Below are 26,022 nucleotides of genomic sequence, written 5' to 3' on the forward strand. Positions count from 1 at the left end.
AGTGATATAGGAGTCAGTAATTATTTCTGAAACTAAGTTGTGTGTATCCAGACTTCTCTCTCTCTTATTTTGGAGGACTGGCATTAATATTAGGATCAAGTGCATCTCACAACCGTTACTATTGTAAATTGAATATTGAGAGGGGGAATGAGAGGTTGAGTTAGTGGAAAACATTGTCTCAAAGTAGAGAGAGACTCTGTGAGCTTAATTTCTTGAAAATATGCTGAGGGGAACCTGGGTGGCTCAATCGGTTAAGCGTCTGCCTTTTGCTCAGGTCATGATCTGGGGTCCTGGGATCCAGCCCTGTGTGGGGCTCCCTGCTCAGCAGGGAGTCGGCTTCTCCCTCTCCCTTTGCCCCTCCCCTCCGCTCATGCTCTTTCTCAAATAAATAAAATCTTAAAAAAAGAAAATATGCTGAAAAGAGCAACAAATTGAGAATTTTACTTCATCTTAATTTTCTTGTGAAGATTGTTATTTAGCATAAGTTACACATTTAATTTGCTTTTTTCCCCTCACAAATGTGTTACTTCTGAACTATGTTGAGTAATCTTTTTTTTTTAAGATTTATTTATTTATTTGAGAGAGAGAGAGAGAGAGCCCACGCACGCGTGCTCGTGAGCAGGGGCGGAAGGGGCAGAGGGAGAGGGAAAAAGAGAATCCTCAAGAAGACTCCCCTCTGAGAACAGAGCCAGACATGGGGCTCAATCCCAGGGCCCCAAGATCATGACCTGAACTGAAATCCAGAGTCAGCTGCTCAACCAGCTGAGCCACCCAGGCACCCCTATGTTGAGTACTCTTTCATTAGAGATAATTGATACATTTCTGATAAAGTGTATTTTCTTTCCAGGGCTCTTGCATAAAACCCATCCTAAAAAATGTAGTGATTTTTTTGAAACTTTTTTTAATTTTAGGAGGCTTCTTTGTTAAGAAAAAAAGCCATGCGCGTGCACACACACACACACACACCTATACACATATCTCAGCAGAATCAATTGGCTTGAAGATCTGGTAATCTGATATGCTGTGGATCCAGTCCTGCAGTCAAGCTTTCATCTTTATGAGTCATTGTGAATTGGAACCTGAATTTTTTTCTCATCTGAAATTGTTGCTTTTGTGTAGATCCAATCACACAGCACAGACCCAATCAAAAATTAACTTCTGCATGGCCCAAGAAACTGCATAATCAGATGTTAAGATCCTTGGAAGAGGAATGTTATCTCTATTTCCATTCACTCCTCACTCTTCCGTAATCTGGCTTTCACACAGAATTAGTAACCAATTTCACACAAAATCAAGTAACTAATTGCCAAGGTAACCAATGGCTTTCTTCTTGCTATATCCAGTAATCCCAGCCTCATCTCTTGCAGTTTCTTCTGTGCAGCTTTGGATCCTGATGAACCCTTTTTTCTTGCTGTTCTTAACTTTCTTGCTTCTGATGAAGCTGTTCTCTCATATATTACTGATCACATATGTCATGTATGTGATGTAAATAATACCAACACATTTACATCCTTCTAAAAATATATTCTTAATCTACATTTAGTTCATCCATGTTTTTAGTAACAATGCTAAAATAAAATCTTGAATTATTAGCTAGTAAAATATTTACTTATCCATTAAAAATTGGATATTGAATCTCTCGTAAGTATCAGATACTATTTGCTAGGTACAAATGATGAGCAAGTCAGAAACTATTAATTACAAAAGATGGTAACTTCCATGAAATAAAAGCCCTGGATGCTATTTGAATGCATAATGAGAGTCTGGTGGTCAAAGAGATGGAGGGTGTTGAGATCTGCAGGATTACATTGGTATTAACTAATCAAAGGTGTGGGTCAGTAGTTGCAAGGAGGAACATTCCAGGTTGAAGGAATTGCATGTGGCAACCTCTGGGGTGGGACAAAGCATATGCATATTGAAGGAACTGTGGTTGGAGCACAGGGATGGAGGAGGAGAATATGGCTGGCTATAGTTGGAGACATAAGCACTGCAAAATCCTGTAGGGCTGTATAGGCCATCTGAAGCCTTTTTATCTTTATCTTACAAAAAGAAGCCTGGGGCACCTGGGTGACTCAGTCAGTTAAGCGGCCAACTCTTGATTTCAGTTCAGGTCATGATCTCAGGGTCCTGGGATAGAGTCCCTCGTCTGGCTCTGCGTTCAGTGGGGAGTCTGCTTGAGGATTCTCTCTCTTCCTCTCCCTCTGCCCTTCCCCCACTGGCACATGTGCCAGTTCTCTCTCTCTCTCTCACTCAAATAAATAGATCTTAAAAAAAAAGAGAGAAGCCATTTATGGGTTTGAGCAGAGAAGCGATATGATCAGATTTTTAGTTAAATTTAAAAAATCACTTTCCATGCACTTTGGAGAATGGTTTGGAGAAGCTAGAATGGATACTGGTGGACCAGTAGTTCAAAAGATAGATTATGGTACTTTGGACTAAAGTGTTTGCACCTAAGATGGAAAGAAGGAGAAACCTTTAAGATATATTTAAGAAATAATTTCAACAGAGTTTAGCAATAAACTTGAGATAACAGATGAGGAAGAAGGTGTTAGGCAGGTTTGTACAACTGGAGAGGTTGGTAATTATGGTCACCAAAATAGGGAACACTGGATGAGAATGCAGTTTGAGGTGAAGATGATGGGTTCAGGATAGAGAGCTTGAACTTGAGACATGGTGATATATCCAGATGGAAATATTTATTGTTAGAAAGATGGGTCTATAGGGCGCCTGGGTGGCTCAGTTGGTTAAGCGACTGCCTTCAGCTCAGGTCATGATCCTGGAGTCCTGGGATCGAGTCCCGCATCGGGCTCCCTGCTCAGCGGGGAGTCTGGTTCTCCCTCTGACCCTCCTCCCTCTCATGCTCTGTCTCTCATTCTCTCTGTCTCAAATAAAGAAAATCTGTAAAAAAAAAAAAAAAAAAAAAAAAAAGAAAGATGGGTCTATAGCTCAGAGAGGAGTGCATATTCCTAATATGGACTAATTTATACTAATAAATGAAGAAATGAAAATTTCTGGCACAAATTTTAGTATAGAAGATTAGTTTACTTTTCAATTAATTCTGAACATATTCTACCAAAAAAATTTGATAATATATGTTGATACCACCTCTTCTGTCTCTCAGTTTGCTCATTCTGAAGACATTTTTCATAATCCTTTACATTGTTAATCCTGTTTTATTTAAAAAATTGCACATTCAAGATTTTCTTTGATTACTTGTATATAAGGACCAGTTCCCAAGACATAAACATAATTCAAATTCAAACTTAGAATAATCTACTGAAAAAAATTCAGAGAACTAAATGAAAGAAAAAAAAGCCAGGAGAAAGCATTTACTACATACTGTTCCTGATAAGAGTTTCTTCTAAAATTTATCTCTCTATATTCATTCTTACCAAATGAGAGAAAAATAAGCAAAACAATATTATTAGAAAATAATTTAAAAATAACATCCTTTCTGAATGAAGAATTTTTTCATGGTTGTTCTTTCCTATGTACAAGCTGTGTTGATTATTCCATTCATCTGTTAGCTATTCAGCAAATATTTATTGAGCATCTGTTATGTCCCAGTCACTCTTCTAGACCCTTAAGATACATCAGTGATGGTGGGCGGAGCAAGATGGCGGAGGAGTAGGAGACCTGGATTTCGTCTGGTCTCAGGAATTCAGCTGGATAGGGATCAAGCCATTCTGAACACCTACAAACTCAACAGGAGATCGAAGAAAAGAATAGCAACAACCCTCTCATCAGAAAAGCGACCACTTTCTGGAAGGTAGGACATGTGGAGAAGTGAATCCGAGGTGATATTCGGGAGGATAGATGGCGGGGGTGGGGGCCTCCGTCAGCCACTTCTGGCAAGTGATAGAGCTGCGGAGCACAAAATCCGAACTTTTAGAGGTCGGCTCCGCTGAGGGAGGTCACTCCAGTGGCTAAGCAAGGGGTGGAACCCTTGCGGGACAGTGTGGTCTCAGGACCCTTAGGGTCACAGAAATACCGGGGGTGCCTGAGTGCGGCAGAGCTCCCAGGTATCAGAGCGGGGAAGCCGGCTGCAGAGATGGAGCCAAGGAGTGGGCTCTCAGCTCGGGGTTGCCATAGACCATGATCTGGGGCACAGTCGGGCCACTGCTCCTCCAGCAGGGACCCAACAAGTGGCAGATCCGGGCAGACTCCCCTTCCTCCCCCGGGAGGAGCGGCACGGGAGTGCACCACAGGGATCTGCTGGGTTTGGAGACTCCACACAGGGTCGGGTGCCAGAGATAGAAACGCGCGGTCACAGGCCGGGTGAGCATGGAGTGCGGCCGGACACCGGGGAGACGGGAGTGACTGACTGCTTTTCTCTGGGGGCACACTGAGGAGTGGGGCCCCGAGTTCTTGGTTCCTCTGGGGCGGAGATTGGGAGGCCAACATTTTCACTCTTCTCCTCCAAAGCTGTACTGAAAGCTTGCAGGGAACAAAAGCTCCCAAGAGCAAACCCCAGCAGATTATTTGGCCCGGACTGGGCAAGGGCGGGGCAATTCTGCCTCCAGCAAAGACATTTGGGAACTACGGCAACAGGACCCTTCCCCAGAAGATCAGCGAGAACAGCCAGCCAAGACCAAGTTTACCGATCAATGAGAACAGCAGAACTCCAGCACTAGGGGAATACTGCACATAGAATCCATGGCTTTTTTACCATGATTCTTTAGTCTTTCAAAGTTAATTTTTTTAACTTTTTAAAAAAATTTTTCTTTTTCCCTTGTTCAACCAGCATCTTATCAATCCCTTTTTTAAAAAACATTTTTATTTTTCATTTTTAGAGTCATATTCTATCCCTTCATAGTAGTTACCCTTATTTTTGGCATATATATATAAGTTGTTCTCTCTTTAAAATTTTGAGATACAGTTTCTTCTAACAGATCAAAATATACCCTAAATCTCTAGTGTATGGCTTTGTTCTAGTCTCCTGCCTAATCACATTCTCTCCCCCTTTTTTCTTTTTTTTTAAATCCTCTCCTTTCTTTTTTCAAACAACTTCTTATCAATTCCTTTTATAAAATTTTTTATAATTTTCATCTTTAGAGTGATATTCCATCCCTTCATCATATCAACCCTTATTTTTGTACATATATAAGTTTTTCTTTCTTTAAAATTTTGGGAGGCACTTTCTTCTAACAGACCAAAATGCCCCCAAAATCTAGTGAGTGGCACTGATCTATGCACCAGCCTGATCATATTTGATCATATTCTGCTTTTTTTTGTTTGTTTGTTTTGGTCTGTTTTTGTTTGTTTTTATCTTTTATCTTTTTCTTTTTTTTTTCTTTTTCTTTTTTCTCTCTTTCCCTTTCTTTTCCCCCGGCTTCAGGTCTTTTCTGATTTGTTTAGAGTATATTTTCTGGGGACGTTGTTACCCTGTTAGTATTTTGTTCTCTTGTTCACCTATTCTCCTCTGGACAAAATGACAAGACGGAAAAAATTACCTCAACAAAAAGAACAAGAGGTAGTACCGACTGCCAGGGACCTACTCAATACGGACATTAGTACAATGTCAAATCTAGGGTTCAGAATCATCACTTTAAAGATACTAGCTGGGCTTGAAAAAAGCATGGATGTTATTAGAGAAACCCTTTCTGGAGAAATAAAGGAACTAAAATCTAACCAAGTTGAAATCAAAAAGGCTATTAATGAGGTGCAATCAAAAGTGGGAGTGCTAACTGCTAGGATAAATGGGGCAGAAGAGAGAATCAGTGATATAGAAGACCAAATGATGGAAAATAAAGAAGCTGAGAAAAAGATAAACAACTACTGGATCACGAGGGCAGAATTCGAGAGATAAGTGATACCATAAGACAAAACAACATTAGAATAATTGGGATCCCAGAAGAAGAAGAAAGAGAGAGAGGGGCAGAAGGTATATTGGAGCAAATTATAGCAGAGAATTCCCTAATTTGGGGACGGAAACAGGCATCAAAATCCAGGAGGCACAGAGAACCCCTCTCAAAATCAAGAAAAATAGGTCAACACCCTGACATCTAATAGTAAAACTTACGAGTCTCAGAGACAAAGAGAAAATCCTGAAAGCAGCTCGGGAGAAGAGATATGTAACCTACAATGGTAGAAACATTAGACTGGCAAAAGACCTATCCACAGAGACCTGGCAGGCCAGAAAGGACTGGCAGGATATATTCAGAGCACTAAATGAGAAAAATATGCAGCCAAGAATACTATACCCAGCTAGGCTGTCATTGAAAATAGAAAGAGAGATAAAAAGCTTCCAGGACAAACAAAAACTAAAGGAATTTGCAAACATGAAACCAGCCCTACAAGAAATCTTGAAAGGGGTCCTCTAAGCAAAGAGAGAGCCTAAAAACAACATAGACCAGAAAGGAACACAGACAATATATGGTAACAGTCACCTTACAGGCAATACAATGGCACTAAATTCCTATCTTTCAATAGTTACCCTGAATGTAAATGGGCTCAATGCCCCAATCAAAAGACACAGGCTATCAGATTGGATTAAAAAACAAGACCCATCGATATGCTGTCTGCAAGAGACTCATTTTAGACCCAGAGACACCCCCAGATTGAAAGTGAGGGGATGGAAAACCATTTACCATGCTAATGGACATCAAAAGAAACCTGGGGTGGCAATCCTTTTATCAGACAAATTAGATTTTAAACCAAACTGTAATAAGAGATGAGGAAAGACACTATATCCTACTTAAAGGGTCTATCCAACAAGAAGATCTAACAATTGTAAATATCTATGCCCCTAACATGGGAGCAGCCAATTATATAAGGCAGTTAATAACAAAAGCAAAGAAACACATCGACAACAATACAATAATAGTAGGGGATTTTAACACCACCCTCACTGAAATGGACAGATCATGTAAGCAAAAGATCAACAAGGAAATAAAGACTTTAAATGACACACTGGACCAAATGGACTTCACAGACATATTCAGAACATTCCATCCCAAAGCAACAGAATACACATTGTTCTCTAGTCCCCATGGAACATTCTCCAGAATAGATCACATCCTAGGTCACAAATCAAGTCTCAACTGGTACCAAAAGCTTGGGATCATTCCCTGCCTATTTTCAGACCACAATGCTTTTGAAACTAGAACTCAATCACAAGAGGAAAGTCGGAAAGAACTCAAATACATGGAGGCTAAAGAGCATCCTACTAAAGAATGAATGGGTCAACCAGGAAATTAAAGAAGAATTAAAAAAATTCATGGAAACCAATGAAAATGAAAACACAACTGTTCAAAATCTTTGGGATGCAGCAAAGGCAGTCCTCAGAGGACAGTATATAGCAATACAAGCCTTTCTCAAGAAACAAGAAAGGTCTCAAGTACACAACCTAACCCTACACCTAAAGGAGCTAGAGAAAAAACAGCAAATAAAGCCAAAACCCAGCAGGAAAAAAGAAATAATAAAGATCAGAGCAGAAATCAATTAAATAGAAACCAAAAGAACAGAACAGATTAACAAAACTAGGAGCTGGTTCTTTGAAAGAATTAACAAGATTGATAAACCCCTGACCAGACTTATTAAAAAGAGAAGAGAAATGACCCAAATCAACAAAATCATGAATGAAAGAGGAGAGATCACAACCAACACCAAAGAAATAGAAACAATTATAAGAACATATTATGAGCAACTCTTTGCCAGCAAATTAGATAACCTGGAAGAAATGGATGCATTCCTAGAGATGTATCAACTACCAAAACTGAACCAAGAAGAAATAGAAAACCTGAACAGACCTATAACCACTAAGGAAATTGAAGAAGTCATCAAAAATCTCCCAAAAAACAAAAGCCCAGGGCCAGATGGCTTCCCAGGGGAATTCTACCAAACATTTCAAGAAGAATTAATACTTATTCTTCTGAAACTGTTCCAAAAAATAGAAATGGAAGGAAAACTTCCAAACTCGTTTTATGAGGCTACCATTACCTCGATCCCAAAACCAGACAAAGACCCCATCAAAAAGGAGAATTACAGACCAATATCCTTGATGAACATGGATGCAAAAATTCTCACCAAAATACTAGCCAATAGGATCCAACAGTACATTAAAAGGATTATTCACCACGACCAAGTGGGATTTATCCTTGGGCTGCAAGGTTGGTTCAACATCCGCAAATCAATCAACGTGATACAATACATTAACAAAAGAAAGAACAAGAGTCATATGATCCTCTCAATAGATGCAGAAAAAGCATTTGACAAAGTACAGCATCCTTTCTTGATCAAAACTCTTCAGAGTATAGGGATAGAGGGTACATACCTCAATATCATAAAAGCCATCTATGAAAAACCTACAGTGAATATCATTCTCAATGGGGAAAGACTGAGAGCTTTCCCCCTAAGGTCAGGAACGTGGCAGGGATATCCAATATCACCATTGCTATTCAACATAGTATTAGAAGTCCTAGCCACAGCAATCAGACAACAAAAAGAAATCAAAGGCATCCAAATCGGCAAAGAAGAAGTCAAACTCTCACTCTTTGCAGAGGATATGATACTTTATGTGGAAAACCCCAAAGACTCCACCCCAAAACTGCTAGAACTCATACAGGAATTCAGTAAAGTGGCAGGATATAAAATCAATGCACAGAAGTCAGTGGCATTCCTATACACCAACAACAAGACAGAAGAAAGAGAAATTAAGGAGTCAATCCCATTTACAATTACACCCAAAACCATAAGATACCTAGGAATAAATCTAACCAAAGAGGCAAAGGATCTGTACTCAGAAAACTATAAAATACTCATGAAAGAAATTGAGGAAGACACAAAGAAATGGAAAAACGTTCCATGCTCATGGATTGGAAGAACAAATATGGTGAAGATGTCCATGCTACCTAGAGCAATCTACACATTCAATGCAATCCCCATCAAAATACCATCCACTTTTTTCAAAGAAATGGAACAAATAATCCTAAAATTGGTATGGAACCAGAAAAGACCCCGAATAGCCAGAGGAATGTTGAAAAAGAAAAGCAAAGCTGGCGGTATCACAATTCCAGACTTCCAGCTCTAGTACAAAGCTGTCATCATCAAGACAGTATGGTACTGGCACAAAAACAGATGCATAGATCAGTGGAACTGAATAGAGAGCCCAGAAACGGACCCTCAACTCTATGGTCAACTAATCTTCGACAAAGCAGGAAAGAATGTCCAGTGGAAAAAAGACAGTCTCTTCAACAAATGGTGCTGGGAAAATTGGACAGCCACATGCAGAAGAATGAAACTGGACCACTTCCTTACACCACACACAAAAATAGCCTCCAAATGGATGAAAGACCTAAATGTGAGACAGGAATCGATCAACATCCTAGAGGAGAACACAGGCAGCAACCTCTTTGACCTCAGCTGCAGCAACTTCTTCCTAGAAACATCGCCAAAGGCAAGGGAAGCAAGGGCAAAAATGAACTATTAGGACTTCATTAAGATAAAAAGCTTTTGCACAGCAAAAGAAACAGTCAACAAAACCAAAAGACAACCGACAGAATGGGAGAAGATATTTGCAAATGACATAGCAGATAAAGGGCTAGTATCCAAAATCTATAAAGAACTGATCAAAGTCAACACCCAAAGAACAAATGATCCAATCAAGAAATGGGCAGAAGACATGAACAGACATTTTTCCAAAGAAGACATCCAAATGGCCAACAGACACATGAAAAAGTGCTCAACATAGCACGGCATCAGGGAAATCCAAATCAAAACCTCAATGAGATACCACCTCATACCAGTCAGAATGGCTAAAATTAACAAGTCAGGAAACAACAGATGTTGGCGGGGATGCGGAGAAAGGGGAACCCTCCTACACTGTTGGTGGGAATGCAAGCTGGTGCAGCCACTCTGGAAAACAGAATGGAGGTTCCTCAAAAAGTTGAAAATAGAGCTACCGTATGACCCAGCAATTGCACTACTGGGTATTTACCCCAAAGATACAAATGTAGGGATCCAAAAGGGTACGTGCACCCCGATGTTTATAGTAGCAATGTCCACAATAGCCAAACTGTGGAAAGAGCCAAGATGTCCATCGACAGATGAATGGATAAAGAAGAGGTGGTATATATACACAATGGAATATTATGCAGCCATCAAAAGGAATGAGATCTTGTCATTTGCAACGACATGGATTGAACTGGAGGGTATTATGCTGAGTGAAATAAGTCAGAGAAAGACATGTACCATGATCTCACTGATATGAGGAATTCTCTTTTTTTAAAGATTTTATTTATTTATTTGAGAGAGAGAATGAGATAGAGAGCATGAGAGGGGGGAGGGTCAGAGAGAGAGGCAGACTCCCTGCTGAGCAGGGAGCCCGACGTGGGACTCGATCCCGGGACTCCAGGATCATGACCTGAGCCGAAGGCAGTCACTTAACCAACTGAGCCACCCAGGCACCCGATATGAGGAATTCTTAATCTCAGGAAACAAACTGAGGGTTGCTGGAATGGTGGGGGTGGGAGGGATGGGGTGGCTGGGTGATAGACCTTGGGGAGGGTATGTGCTATGGTGAGTGCTGTGAATTGTGCAAGACTGTTGAATCACAGATCTGTACCTCTGAAACAAATAAAGCAATATGTGTTAAGAAAAAAAAAAAAAAGAAGATAGCAGGAGGGGAAGAATGAAGGGGGGGAAATCGGAGGGGGAGATGAACCATGAGAGACGATGGACTCTGAAAAACAAACTGAGGGTTCTAGAGGGGATGGGGGTGGGAGGATGGGTTAGCCTGGTGATGGGTATTAAAGAGGGCACATTCTGCATGGATCACTGGGTGTTATGCACAAACAATGAATCATGGAACACTACATCAAAAACTAATGCTGTAATGTATGGTGATTAACGTAACAATAAAAAATTTTTTAAAAAAAGGTAAACACAATTAAGAAAGAAAATACTGAGTCTTTAAAAACAAAAAAACAAAACAAAACAAAAAGATACATCAGTGACAAAACAGTAAAAGATGCCTGTCTTCATGGCTCTTACATAACAGCAGGGACAGCAATTTCTGTTGTAAAGTCAATCACATTATAGGCATAGCACTTAAAAGAGTGCTTCATGTTTTTATCTTACATGATCAAACATACAAGGTCTGGCCTATGAGAAATCAATACCCACGTTACAGGAAGACTTCTAAAATAATTTTTGTTATATGAATGAATCAATAATAAAACCATTTCCTCAATAATCATAAACAAAATGCAAAGTGATTGTTCACCTCAGAGAAACCTTGGCCGAGTTAAAATAAAAGTTTCAAGAAATAGACTTTGGTACCCAAATAAGGCATGTTAGGTTTAGATTTTTTAAAAGATTTTATTTATTTGACACATATATAGAGAGAGAGATAGTGAGAGAGAGAGCACAAGCAGAGGGAGCTGCAGGCAGAAGGAGACGGAGAAGCAAGCTCTCTGCTAGCAAGGAGCCAGACACAGGGCTCCATTCCAGGACCCTGGGATCATGACCTGAGCCAAAGACAGATGCTTAACTGACTGAGCCACCCAGATGCCCCTAGGTTTAGATTTTTAATTTTGCTATTCCCATACTAAATGCATATGCATAATTCAATGCTGAAAAACTGGATATGGTTATAAACCAAGGCATAGTTGAAATGAAAGTTTCAAAACAAATTAAAATAAAGAATTAGCAAAACATAATCAATATAAAAGCATTGTGATATTAATATTCCATGATTCAGCTGAGCAATAACTTGTTTTCTGTTACAAAATGGATAGTAGATAATCTGAGTATAGAAAATAATATTTCCTATATGGTACCATTCTACCTTCTGTAGTCTCTTGAATTCCACTTCCTGGTTAGTGAGCTATACCTTTAACAATCAGTTTTCTCAAAATAGGTTTTTTAAGTCTATTTTTCTAGATCTAAAGATATAAAGCTCAAAGCTCTTCTTGAAAGAGAATGAAACACATTTCAGTTACCCTTATCACTTGGAATATCTGGTTTCAACCAAAATTTACATGTCATCCTGAAAAAAGCAAAAGTGAGATGTCATCTTCTTTTGAGGAGAGACTTTGAAGTTAAACAGCTCACCAGGTGTTTGGAGCCCATTGGTAATGCACTTCTTCTTTGCTTATAGAATTGTCCTTGGTTCGGAGGTCATTCAGGGGAAGTGGTGAGTGTGACATCTCTGCCTGGGAGGAGCCCTAGAAGTGTCTGAAACTTATCTTTCTGTTTGCTCCTCTGCCCCTGAGAATGAGTGGGGTGAGAGTCTGGATCAGTAGGTAGTTGCTTCTCTTGTTTTATTTAGTGTATATGTCCTGTCTGGGTATTTGGCAAAAGGTGACTCATTCTCTGACCTTGTTTTGAATGCTCTGGTGTTGATGTATTTTCCTACATTCCAGAGAAAAAAAAATTGCAATGCGAAAATATAAGTGTTACTTACCAGCTGAGTGATTTTGGTCAAATGATTTAACCTCTTTAGGCTTCAGTTTCCTTACTCATAAGCTATGATAACACAACCTTTCTCCTAGGAGAAGTATTCATTGAAATAGTATATGTACATTTTAGCACACAGTAAGCCCCTAATAAATTCAAATTATTATTAATATATTGTTAGGAAAGAAAGTGCATCAGGGAACAAATGATATAAATTTTTTTTAATAATAGAGCTTAAATGCCCACCAACTGATGAATGGATAAAGAAGATAAAGAAGCTGTGGTATATATATATATATATACACGTGTGCGCGCACGCACACACACACACACACACAGAAGAATACTACTCAGCCATCCAAAAGAAAGAGATCATGCCATTTGCAATGACAAGGTGGATGGGAGCTAGAGTGTATTATGCTAAATGAAATAAGTCAATCAGAGAAAGGCAAATACCATATGATTTCACTCATATGTGGAATTTAAGAAACAAAATGATGAACATTCGGGAGGGGGGAAGAGGGGGAACAAATCATGAGAGACTCTTAACTATGTAGAACAAATTGAGGGTTGATGGAGGGAGGTGGGTGGGGGGTGGGGTAGATGGGTGATGGATATTAAGGAGGGCACTTGTTAGGAAGAGCACTGGTATTATATGTAAATGATTGACCACTGAACTCTACTCCTGAAACCAATATTGAACTATATGTCAACTAACTAGAATTTAAATAAAAATAAATAAATGAAATAAAAAAATACAATCAAGTCAGTAAACTTTCAAAGCTTGATTAATATGTTCAAGGCACTCTGTGGGGGCACTTGAAACAATAAAATGATAAATGAGACACAGGAAAAGGAATACTAGGGGAAGAATTCTTTGTGGGCAAAACATTTAGGACTGGATTTTCAAGTGGCCATCTCTTTCACCATTGTAGTTAGGTTTGCTCTGTTGGTAGCAAAGAATGTATCTAGTTTCCTTCTTAAATCGGAGTCATGGAGTGTGAGTTAATGAACAAGACTGGATGTATTTGTGGAGCATTTTACATTTTATGCCATCGTTTGTGTATCACCATCATAATGTTTGCCCCATTCTCAGACCATCTATCATTACTTTCTTAATAGTTTTCATCAGATTGACTCACCTTTTTTCCAACTTCATTTAAGTCTCATTTGAGCAACATTAGCTCTAAGATCAGGGATTTGTTGTGCAAGTTTTATTTTTTTAATGCACTCTAAAAACAAATACTTCAAAAAGTTCCACCTGTAGTCCATATACCACCTATAGTCATCGGAAGTACCTCCAGCACTATATTACTGTGTTTTGGAAAACACTGCCACACATGATATTCCTTGGTCCTCATAATTGTTATGTGAGGTAAAATAGAGAAAACATAACTATCCCCATTTCAAAGATGAGGAAGTCAGGCTCATGGATAAAATCTTATAGCTGGTAAATTTCCAGAACTGGGCCTGGTACTCATGCCTTCTTATTAACCCACTTATCTTATTGCTTCTGCTATACTACTAACTCATCTAAGGAGTGCAAACTTAGACCTAAAAGTAAACTTTTGTCTATTTAGACCTATTTTGGAATTTTGTGGTAATCTGAATAGAGATGAGACAGAAAAAAGTTAGCAAAGAAACGGAGACTAGATTGCCAAGTTGTGGTAGGCAGCCTCTAAAACAGCCCCTGATTATCTCACCATCTAGTATTCATGCCTGTGTAATCCCCTCCACTTGAGAAACTGTTTTCTAACCCAATAGAATATGGCAACTTAGAGGAGGTGTCACCTCCCTGCTTAGTTTGTAAAAGATTGTGACTTCTGTCTTGCTAGAAGTCTCTCTCTCTCTTGCACTGATTTTGATGAAGCAAGCTGCCATAGGAAGGGTGACCCAAGCACAGCAGGGAACTGAAGCCCTCAGTTCAACATCCCAAAAGGAAATGAATCCCGCCAACAATTCCGTGTGGTTGGTTGGGACCCAGATCCTTCCCTAGGTGAGCCCTCAGATGAGACCCAGCTTTGATGGACACCTTGCCTGCAGCCTTGTGGGAGACTGTGAAGCTGAAGACGCAGCAAAGCCATCTCCAGAACCTTGACCACAGGCATTTTAAACTCTTCATTTTTGGATATTGGGTTGGGAGAATTAATCTGTTATTCAGCAATATAGAACACAGTCTACGGGACTCATTTCCAGAAGTGGTTCGGCGGAGGTAGGGCCAAGTTACCACTACTGGGCCTGGGCCCCAAGTGTTTGTGGTTCTGTGGCACTGTGATATCTAGCACTGGACACTTTTTCTTTCTCATTTCCCGATTCTTTCCTCCCTACCCTCTCTCTTTCGCTCATTCCCTTTATTCCTCTTACTCTTTCATACTTTTAATTAATGGAACAGTTGGAAACTTAAAGTCAATAGCGCAAAAGAAAACTCCTCCATCTGCAAAATGTTATCAGCTACACCTTTCCCCAATGCCCTGTGCCAGGCTTCATATGTTGGCTTCATAGTACTCATGTAGTGCACACATCTAACAAAGGTTTGGCTGTTGGTATTATTGAATCACCATGGGAGTTGAATCAATGCTATCCATTCTGTTTTGTTTTCATTTTTCTACTTATGGAAATATCTTTATTCTTCTATGGGCTTTGTGTACTCATGTTCCCTCTCTTTTCCTTTGTAGGCAATTTATAGCACTGATCTATCAGAACCTCTCATGGACTTAGTCAATGTGAAGTTGATTTTTCCTGCAGGTACTCTTTCTACAAAATTAAAAACATTAAGGGGCGCCTGGGTGGCTCAGTTGGTTAAGCATCTACCTTCGGCTCAGGTCATGATCCTGGGTCCTGGGATGGAGTCCCGACCAGACTCCCTGCTCAGTGGGGAGTCTGCTTCTCCCTCTGCCCCTCACCCCTGCTCATGCTGTCTCTCTCTCTCTCTCTCCCTCTCTCTCAAATAAGTAAATAAAAAACCTTTTAAAAAATGAAAAATATTGGGCATAAAGAAATGGCATTCATGCTTTTTTAATTTCCTCTAGTTTTTCCATCCACCACATTACCTGAAAGATTTTTGCTTTTGAGCAGTGTTTTCTTCTATTTCACATGCAGAGAGAGAGCTAAAGGGAATTAGCCAAGGACCATTCCAAGTGAGTTTATCTGTAGAAAACCTTGAAAATAATCTGAAGCTAGCCTTGATGGATGGGGGAGGGGTGAGTTATGTGAAAGGATAGTGTAGATGGTGGGGAGGTAAATATATGGACAAATTTGAATCACAAATTTTTCACTATATGCCAGGAACGTTTAATAATAGCACTCCTAAACACACACACACACACACACACACACGTAAATGAGTCACACTATAAAAACTTTTAACAAGTGCTGGCAAGTCCTATGGCAGACTCACCCCGAAACCTGTCTCTCCAATAAAAACCTCATAATTAAAAACAAGGCTGTCCATAAATCATAACATATAATAACAATTATATGCAACTGGTACAGGACTTGATTAGAAAATTAACATTTAGCTTTCTCAGGTTAAAATTCTAAATTTCCCTCAGAGTGGAAATACCTCTATAATATGTGGCCATCTGGTTATCATCTATCCCTGAACCGGGAGATGCTTCTTTGTCCAACTGTTAATACCCACTGACCTTGGCCTAATAAAAGACTAAGGTGATGCAGTTTTACTTGTCCCTTAAGAGCAATACTAGTGTTTGCCATGTATTGAGAAAGTGCCTACAACATGCTAGGGGTACTTTGTTCGGCACTGAATGTTTCATTTTCTCTTCTTTCCATGCAGGGAACAGTTAACTATGTTTTACTTCTATAAAACTGAGGCTTCCACTGGTTTACTGACTTTCCTAAGTTTGCACAAGTAGTAAGGGACCAAAACAGGGTTTGAACCTGAACCGGCTTGATTCCCCAAAGGTGCTCTTTCCACCAAAGGTGTGGCCTTGAGAAAGGACATGACATTAATGTATATATGGAAGCTGGTGAATAGGATATAGTTGTAGCCTTAAACCGGATTCTGCTGAGTATGTGGTAGAATGGATGAGAAGCCTCTTCTCTGTTGCTAACCTGGGAGAAGTCAGTCACCCAGCTTTGCTGGGTTCTTGTTTTTTGTTTTTTGTTTTTTTGATAAACTGAATCATCTCAATTGGTTATTATCTGATGTGCCTTCCATATTAAAATTATATTATTCTAGTCTATAAATTTATCCACTCAGGCTTTCATCAATCTGACAAGCCTAAACCAAGTAAGCCCTGATATTTGTCATGTTTCCTTCAAATTTTACCTCTGACATGGGAGCAGAGTCTGAAAATGGAATGGAAGTTCCATGAAGCTATAGCAACACTTTTTCACTGTGTTCATCTCTCTCCTTTTCTCTTAGGGAGAAGCTGGAGCTGTCCTGTGAGAAGCTGAGGCAAGGAGAAGCTGGAGGTAGAACTGGGGAGGGCTTGAATGAGTTGGCCCGTGAAATTTAGATCCTTGTTTTCTAAAACACTCTTTCCCTGAGGTTTGAGGGACTGGAAGAAAGCTCTACGTGTGGGTAGAATGTCCTAGGGTAGCTGTTCACAAAGAAATTGATTGCGGCAAACTCCTACTTGTTAGAATTTCCTAATTCTCTGAAAATATTCTTTATACTCAACCTTCTAAAAATTCTTAATGGCACATTGAAGAGCAGAGGTTGACAAAGTTTTTCTCTAAAGGGCCTGATAGGAAATTGTTTAGCTTCTGTGAGCCCATATGGTTTCTTTCACGGGGCTCTTCAGCTCTGCTGTCCATAGCACCAAAGCTGCCACAGATAATACAGAAATGAATGAGAATGTCTGAACGCCGATACAACTTTATTTGCAAAGACAGTCAGCGGGACAGATAGGACACAAGGGTCCTAGTTTGCTGACCCCTGGTACATGGAAAAAATTCATTTGGAGCTTGATGATGGCTCTTTCACTCTAGCTGGGTATTTTGGGAGAAGATACTTATTTTAGATTTATATAGCTTCATTATCTGTAAAATGGGGATAAAAAACCTACTTCATGAGGTTGTTATGAAGATGAAGTTAAGTAGCTAACTATAGCAAACTGGCCTGCTTTTTAAAAAATTAGATTTGTTTTTTATTGTAGAGCACACATATCACGGCAAAGTGCTGCACATATAACTGCAAATCATTTTTGGGAAAAAAGCTGTAAAAAAAACCAAAACCAAAACAAACACCGCAACTGCTTTGGTTATGTAGTCCCGTCCTGAATCCATGCTGGTAAAGGAATTCTGGCCCCTGAAAGGGGCCTCTTATGGTGGCTGCCCCAGATTTCTGCAGCCTCAGACCTGGGCCTCTGTAAGACAAGGGCCCCTGGGCTGGTGGCAGCCTGGGGACTGGGAGGGCCTCTGCCCTCTGCAGGCTGGGGGTCTTGGCCCTGACTGGCTGGCAAGGAGACATTCCTAATGAATCTAGATCATCAAAACCTTGCAGCCTTATACGATCTGAGTAGGTGGCAACTGCCAGAGACTTCATTGTTTGTTCCTTTTGTTATCTCTTAAAAGCCCCTTCCCCAGCTCCCATGCCCCTGAGGCAGAGAAGGCCCCAACCCAGTCTGCAGTCCTGAGCTCTGGCCTTGGATTCATGCTCTAGGCAGACAGAGGGGGTGGGTGGGTGCCTTCCTATGGGGATGATTGGAGAGAAGGCCCAAGCTGGCCAATGTAGGAGAAAGGAAAGGGTAAGGAAAAAGCCAGGAGACCTGTAATTATTATTATCATCATTCTAGCATTATTACTTTAATTTCTTTTAGGGTTTTTTTGTTGTTGTTGGTGGTGGTTATTTAGTCTAGCTTATGTATTTACAGTAAACCAATAAGTGCTGTGGAGGGCAGCTGAAACTGGGTTTTGCTGGTTCACCATTGAAGATTCTTCTGCTGGAATTAGAAAATTGTTTTAGAGAGGGTTGGTGCTTATTTCATACTAATTGAGCTAATACCATTCTCTCTTAGGCTTAGGTTTTGTACTTCAAGCCCTTTTTAAAAGAATTGTGCAGACATGGGCGCATCTGTTTGCTTTACTTCTTTATTTTCCTTGTTGGGTAATCACGCCTATGTTGATTGGCATCAAACACAGATCTCACCTATCCCCATGGCAGTAAGCTTCCACTGACTTGAATTGAGACCAGCCCTGGTGGCCCTGTGAGTGGGAGAGTCTGGGTGTGTCTAGCTTGGGCTGTGGCACCAGGAGAGGGTGGATACACCTGTTCTACTTGAGTAAATTGGCACCAATATAGTGGTGCTTCTCTGTGTATTTGCCTTGGTAAAAGGTCACTGGCTGATTTGAGCTGTTAGGTTGTGCCCCACATCCTCTGCGTATGACACTGACTTTCTTTTGGTGGCAATTCTGCCTTATTTCTAGAGGTGCGTTTGACTTACAGAAGGAAGACTCTGGCTTTTTGTATTTCTAAATTTCCCTAGAAGTAGACAAGGCTATCACATCTGAGGGTCTTGAGTCATTGTAGAGAGCTTACCTAAAGAGAATTTTTCACCGAGGGAGAAAATTATACAATCACAATAAAGCAGAAGCCACAGGGCCTGGGTTGTTGACTTACTATAAATGTAAGGGCTACAGTTAACAGGAAACTTTCAGTTTCTGCTATTGGAAGGGGTGGTCAGTCCCTTTCTTTTATTAAGCCCCCTTTCCCTCTTCTCCTTTTTTCTTTTTTTCTTTTTTTCCTTGTAATGAAAAGTAAAGACAAATAACAACAGATCTGCCTTGGGCAGCTGGTATGGGGATAGGATATCAACTTAATAATAGAAGTTGGGTCAAAATGTACTTTTATCTCTTTGCACTGAAATTAGAGTGTGCATGGGCTAATTGGATTGAGGTCTTTAAACATGTGTTAGCTTGCAAAAGTAGCTACAGAGAAAAGGCCCAAAACAACCTAATAATATTTAGGGAAAATATTAAAAATCTTCACACCCTGCACTTCAAGATAAAATGTGTTTTTTGTAGGTGAAATAACAATCCAAACACCCCCAAAATTTTAAATTAAAAATCCACTTTAAATCATAATTCTGGAGGTATGACATAATAGTGATAAAGAGTGCATCATATCTCATACTTTATTAACATATTTGTGCCATTTTCTGCTTTTACTTAACTTTTAGAAGAAGTCTTTAAATTGTATCCAATACCAAGGCAAGTTTATAGCCTAAATTCTTTCCTCCTAGCTGTTTTCTTTCACTTCTATATGTATGGAAATGTTTCTCTCCTAGAGCTACATCATTCTCTTAAAATTGCTATATGAGAGAGTCTATGGTTTATTTATACTTCTCTATTAAATATTATTTAGCTGGTTAAATTAGTTTACTTAGGAAGGTTTGGGGTTGCATGCTCATGACAAAGTTAGGAGTAATACGTTGATTTAATGGAGGGTGTTTTCTTCTGTAACTCCTCTGCCTTCTTGCATACTTTTGGGAATGACCTAATGAAACAAGCCCAAAATGCCATTGAAAAGGTATTTTAGGTGCTTATACCTCCCTTTCCAGGTCTATTTCCATGGCTTTAGCTGCATCAGAGACCCAGCAGTATAGGGTCAATTCGACATTCAGCAGAAACTACTGTTATGGCTGGATTCTGGTCAGACAAGTTGCCAGGAACCCAACTGTGGGATGGGATCATCCACACTCTCGCATCAACATACCCATTTGACCTTAGCTCCTTTTTCTCTCTCCCTCTCCCTTGATTAATCTCATATAATTATGTGTGTACGTGTCTGAGGGCAGGGACCATGCCTTATTCATCTTTGTATTATTCAAGGGCCTGGCCCACAGTGGTTGCTTAAGAAATGGGTGTTAGAGAAATATTTACAGGTATGCTGGAAATTCTCATTCAGATTCCGGTATCCCCGACAACTGATTTCCAGCTTTCTGGATAGGATAAAACAGAATCTTTGGGCTTTAGGTACATACTATCTTTTGAGAACTGCCCTGTGAGTTCAGAATCCCCCGCGATTGTCCAGTATTAACCTCACTTCTGTCAGTAGCCATGTCTCAATGCTAAGTGACTCTTAGCCTGGCATGTTTTGGCAAGAAAGAACTCTCTACCTGGTTTGCCTAATCTACACTGGCTTCTAGTTTCAACAAGAATTATTTACATGCATTTAATTTTAGCTCTTGGGCTATAACATGTCATTGTTCTTTTTACGTACCTCCTCCCCTCGCTTTTGGAATCAGGACAGGAATCTTCAATTCTTGTTGTTCCTGTTTGGTGTGCTTGTAGATGGAGTTTAGCTTTGTCCTTCAGCTCTCATGGCACTCCAAGATATTTTTGAGTCATGTTTCCTGTATAAGAAAATATAGACTATGTCATCACAAAAGGGAAATGGAGATTGGGGGGCATTATTTAAATCATTCAGGGATCTCATATCCTGGCTTGAAGGAAAATTAAAGCAATGCATTTGGATTAATTTATCTCCTTGGATTGTTCTTCTCTAGTCAACTGACAGGATAATGCATTCAGATTTTATTCAATTTTATCTGTCACTGTCACGGTGAATCTAGAAGAAAAAAAATGTAGTTGAGACTTAGTTTTTATAAAAAGTCATTGTTAGTAGAATTACCTTTATTTTTTCCCGTATTTAGAAGAGAATGAACATCCTAGGAAAATAATAATGAGCTTTGGGCGAAACAATGTTTTGCTCAGTACACCATGAAATGGAAAGTCCTCAAGCTTGCAGAAGTGCTCTGAAAAGTCTCTTGGACAACTCTGTATAGTACTTACACAATCATATTTCTTAATGACTTTCTATAAACAGTTTCTTTTGACAAGAAGCATACAGTCATAAAAATAGATAACTTTGGTAGAAAAGACATTAATGGTTTCTTACTTCTAGACTATGACAGACATAAAGTGACAGATTTCTTTAGTAGTTTTCCTGTCAATTGTGGAGGACACAGGAAATGCAACACAGGGTAGGAGGTATCAGTTCGCCACCTAGAGGACATATGTGGAATTCCACATTTCTCCAAACAGCTTCAGTGGGATTCATTCATTCATTTATTCATTCATTCACTCACTCATTCATTCATTCAGTTATTTATTTATTTAAAAATAGTTAAGTACTTATTAGGCTTTGTTGTACCAGTGCAGATTTGATAATCTAACGAGGAGCTATGAGCTCAAAAAAGCATTAAGTGTCTCTTATTTTGATTGCACAGCTGCCTCTTTATTTATTTATTTGAAGATTTATTTATCTGTTTTAGAGAGAGCAGAGTGGGAGCAGGGAGGAGAAGGAGAGGGAGAGAGAATCTTAAGCAGACTCCCCACTGAGTGTGGAAATCTGACTGAAAAGGCATCATCATAACCAGAGCCGAAATCAAGAGTCAGATGCTTAACTGACTGAGCCACCCAGGTGCCCCACGGCTGCCTCTCTTTAAAATCTTCTATTTTTAGGGGGCCTGGATGGCTCAGTCGTTAAGTGTCTGCCTTTGGCTCAATGTCCCAGGGTCCTGGGATCGAGCCCCGCATAGCATCGGGCTCCCTGCTCGGCGGGAAGCCTGCTTCTCCCTCTGCCACTCCCCCTGCTTGTGTTCCTGCTCTTGCTATCTCTGTCTCTGTCAAATAAATAAATAAGATCTTTTATTTTTAAAAGACTGTAGCTCAAATATCTGGAGAATTCTAAATATCCATATTTGCGATGTCTATTACTTTTAGCTCTTGGGCTATAATAAAGCCTTATTGCTTTTTATTTGTTCCAACCCTTTGCAGTGTAACTATTAGGGTCTTCTCTATACAAATTGGGAAATGGAGTCTCAGAGAAATTAAATAACAAGTTTCAGGTGTCACAGCTACTTCATAATAGTGCCACTGTCTGAACCCATGCCAGTCTAATACCAGAGCCATCACCCTGCTCAGTTCTGGTCTAGTCCAGATGCTCACAAACAGCCAGACCGCAGCTGGGGGTGTGGACAGTGCTTACAGGTTGAAAGGAGATCATGGCCAGTAGCAAGTTCATAAAGCAGGCTTGGGAGGAGCTTGATGAAGCCAACCAACTGGGCAGCGTCTACTAAAGATGGTAGGATTGTTCATGGGTATGAATTCCTTGTACCCAGAGGAATGAACTCCACAATTTCCCTGAGTTAGTCCAGTCCTGGCAAGAGTAGACAGAGGGCTGGGGGCAGTTGGTGTGCGTGAGTGCCTCCTCCTAACATCATCAACCACCACATCTCATGGGATACAGAGACGTACAATTTATAAATTAATGCAACCTAAAACTCCTGCGGTCTGATTCATTTTAATTGTCATTTCTGTCAAGCACACAGGGCCATGAGCATACTCCTTAGGTAGAGGAGGAAACTGAACTACTCAAGAGGTTCCCTGAATTCCAAGACCACCAGGTAATCCTTGGTGCCAGCACCGATCCCTAGATTTTCTGATTTCAATCCAGCATTGTCTCTATCATTTCTCACTGCCGGTAAGATCAGCTTTGCTTGCTGTGATGTTTCTAGTCAGTCCTGTGGTTTTATACCCGCCCCCCCCCCCCCCCCCCCCCGCTTAAGTAACTGTCTGTCAAGGCAGAAATAGCCATGAAAACAGAAAACAACTGTACCAGAGACGTTGATGGTATAGGAGATAAAAAAGAGATAAGGGGGTGCCTGGGTGGCTCAGTCGTTAAGCGTCTGCCTTCGGCTCAGGTCATGGTCCCAGGGTCCTGGGATCGAGCCCCGTGTCGGGCTCCCTGCTCCGCGGGAAGCCTGCTTCTCCCTCTCCCACTCCCCCTGCTCATGTTCCCTCCCTCACTGTGTCTCTCTCTGTCAAATAAATAAATAAAATCTTTAAAAAAAAAAGATAAGAAGGCATGTTGCAAAGTGGTATCCTTCAATGCAAGAAAGAAGGGCTATATTCGGGGGAAAGGAAATGAGAGAAAATTAAAGGCAATCAGTCAGTGCTGAGATGGTGAGGAGAATAATTCTTACACGTGTATCTGAACTTCTTCACAAGGTGTGATCCTGAAGATTTGTCACTACGGTGGACAAAAGTGTAATGCACTGTGGAAATTGTCAAGCTGTTGGGTTCCTACTGTAAACCAGTTTTTAAAGTGAAGAAAACTCTGATCAACCTCGAGTTTGTTTATGGAGAGGACTTTGCCCAGCTGCACCCAGAAAGCTTGAGAATGCCAGACAAGCATAACCCTGAGACAATTTTTCTTTGCCAGGAAAATTTGCTGAAAAAGGAACATTAAAATCTGTTTAATTCTACTGCATGGACATGTGATAATGTGCATGGTGACCTTCTATTGTAAACTTGAAAGACTTAACCTTTCTGCATCTATTACTGAGGGACAAAGGAGAACATTTTCTTAGAGCTTTGAACTACTTCAGTGGAAATCTGACTGAAAAAGGCAACACCAAGGACTGTATCTTACTTATTTTCTATCTTTCTCTGCATCTAACAATTTTTTCGAGGATTAATAAAGGGTGCTGCTTTTTATTTAGATTCCAGATATTATTATTCAATAGATTTTAATTATTTTAAAGACATTTGGAAGAGTTTACATTAAAACATTGAATCAATTTGACTTACATTTCCCTCTTGTTGAAAACTCACAGACTCTTGGGGTGCCTGTGTGGTGACTCTGTCGGTTAAGTGTCCGGCTCTTGATTTCAGCTCAGGTCATGATCTCGGGGTCGTGAGATCAAGCCCTGAGTTGGGCTCCGTGCTCAGTGGGGAGCTGCTAGAGATTCTCTCTCTCCTTCTCCCTCTGACCCTCCCCGCTGCTCACACACACTCTCTCTCTAAAATAAATAAATAAAATCTTTTAAAAACAAACAAAAAAAGAAAACTCACAGACTCCTAAGCAACTGTTTTCTTTTTGAAAAAAATTTTTTTTTTTTCAAAAATCATCCAGAAGTAAGAGGGAGTGGCCCTGATCCTTGTGCTTTTATTTATGTGTGGTTAAAGTTCAAATTTCTCAACATACCATAATCTCAGTGTACTGGCCAAATTCCACGGTGGTTAATTAGATCGAGTTTACCGGGGCAGATTTGGATGTAGAGAGAGCAGTCACACTGTACTTCTGGGAATCTATGAGCCAAGCTGACTGTGTTTGACACCTGAGTGGTGGGACTCACCTCACTTGCTGACTGGCCTTGCCCAGCAGGTTCTACAGGTGGAATCACTGCTTGGCTGGCTCCTTGCTGGACCTGGAAGGCACAAGAGGCCATGAAATAAATGGCTTGATTTTGGGTCTCGAAAGTTCTCTTTCCTATTTCCTCTCCCAAAGCCCTTCTCCTGCCAACTCTCTAGGGACCGAAGCCTTCATTTATAAATTCATTCATTCAACACATATTTACTGAAAACCTATAATGTGTCAGGCATTGACGTGGGCTCTAGAAATATAATAGTGAATTCGATGTTTTCTACCTTCAGGCACTTATAAATGAATAATTATAATACTCAGTGGAAAATTTTGCTATTGACAGAGCTCAGTAACCCAGATCGTTGTTATTTCTGTCTTTAAAGAGCAGGAAGTGCACAAATGCTCTTTGGGAAGGTATGGCATAGAAATGTATTTGTAGATTTCAACACATAAAATGAATGAGTGGAGACCGGTTCATTTGTCACTGTGAGTTCAGAGTTAACCCCACCCTCCCTGCTGTACCCTGACCCCACCACACACACACACACACACACACACACACACACACACACACACAACTTCAGTTGTCTTCAGATCTATGCAGCATTCAGTTGCCAAGCACATATTAATATACTCAGCTGGGTGGAGAAAGAATTTCCCCTCAAGGAACTTATAATTTAGAAAGTAAGACATTTGCCTCTTTCAAACTGTGACACTACTTCTCCACCCCTTAGACTGTGAACACAGTCGTTGGTGCTTTACCTAATTGTTTCCCAAACTCCAGTTGTTCACAGACCACCTTCATAATTTTTGCTATAGTCCCATACCACCTGTGTTGTGATGCTCTCTGTAAATATACTGCAATTTAACTTAATTAAGTCTGTTTAATAGTAATATCTTTTAAATCGCTAGGTTGATGTGCTAGCTATAACATTTTCAAATATACTTTAATATAACTATAGGACTACTAAATTAAATAGATATCATATATTTTTAATATATATCAAATATATAAATAAAACAAATTAATTATATAAAATAAATATAAATAATAAATGATACAATATATAATACATATAAATAAGTATAAAATAAATTAAATATATAAAATATATATGTTAATGTATTCAATATACATATTTAATTTAGTAGTCATATATTAGTACAAATAAGTACAAATTAGTACATATTTGGGCTAAATTAGTCATCTAGTAATACAAATATAATTATATATATGTATACACACACACACACACACATATTTGTCTGTATGCATCCCCAAATCTTCTCAAGTGCTCTCAAGTATGACACATATCATATTTTGGGAGGCTTTACAAAAGTAGGGCCCACCTTTGGGCACCTGGGTGGCTCAGTTGGTTAAGCGACTGCCTTCGGCTCAGGTCATGATCCTGGAGTCCCTGGATCGAGTCCCGCATCGGGCTCCCTGCTCAGCGGGGAGTCTGCTTCTCCCTCTGACCCTCCCCCCTCTCGTGCTCTCTCTCATTCTC

At 40.0% G+C, this 26,022-nt stretch overlaps 2 long non-coding RNA genes across 4 annotated transcripts in view; one reads left to right on the plus strand and one right to left on the minus strand.

The window, feature by feature from the left end:
* The window catches only part of LOC135362759 (uncharacterized), a 241,342-nt gene that overhangs the window by 20,246 nt on the left and 195,074 nt on the right, over positions 1-26,022 (plus strand). Inside the window, exons 4-7 of one of the 3 annotated variants that reach the window (XR_010407887.1) lie at positions 3,568-3,769; positions 15,075-15,144; positions 16,784-22,772; positions 23,377-23,961. This is a non-coding gene — a long non-coding RNA (uncharacterized LOC135362759). Of the gene's footprint in view, positions 1-3,567; positions 3,770-15,074; positions 15,145-16,783; positions 22,773-23,376; positions 23,962-26,022 lie in introns of those variants that run through there. The other 2 variants (XR_010407885.1, XR_010407888.1) reach the window with 2 other exon arrangements.
* LOC129046041 (uncharacterized) lies at positions 2,622-24,092 on the minus strand. Its single transcript, XR_008506721.2, has 3 exons — positions 23,959-24,092; positions 20,585-20,717; positions 2,622-2,898 (listed from the first exon to the last, which is right to left on the minus strand). It is a non-coding gene; the product is annotated as an uncharacterized LOC129046041 (long non-coding RNA).

This window comes from Mirounga angustirostris, unplaced genomic scaffold (assembly GCF_029215605.1).
Source record: "Mirounga angustirostris isolate CCGP_5_RB_7025 unplaced genomic scaffold, mMirAng1.0.hap1 SCAF_15, whole genome shotgun sequence".
In the NCBI taxonomy this organism is placed as follows: Eukaryota; Metazoa; Chordata; class Mammalia; order Carnivora; family Phocidae; genus Mirounga; species Mirounga angustirostris.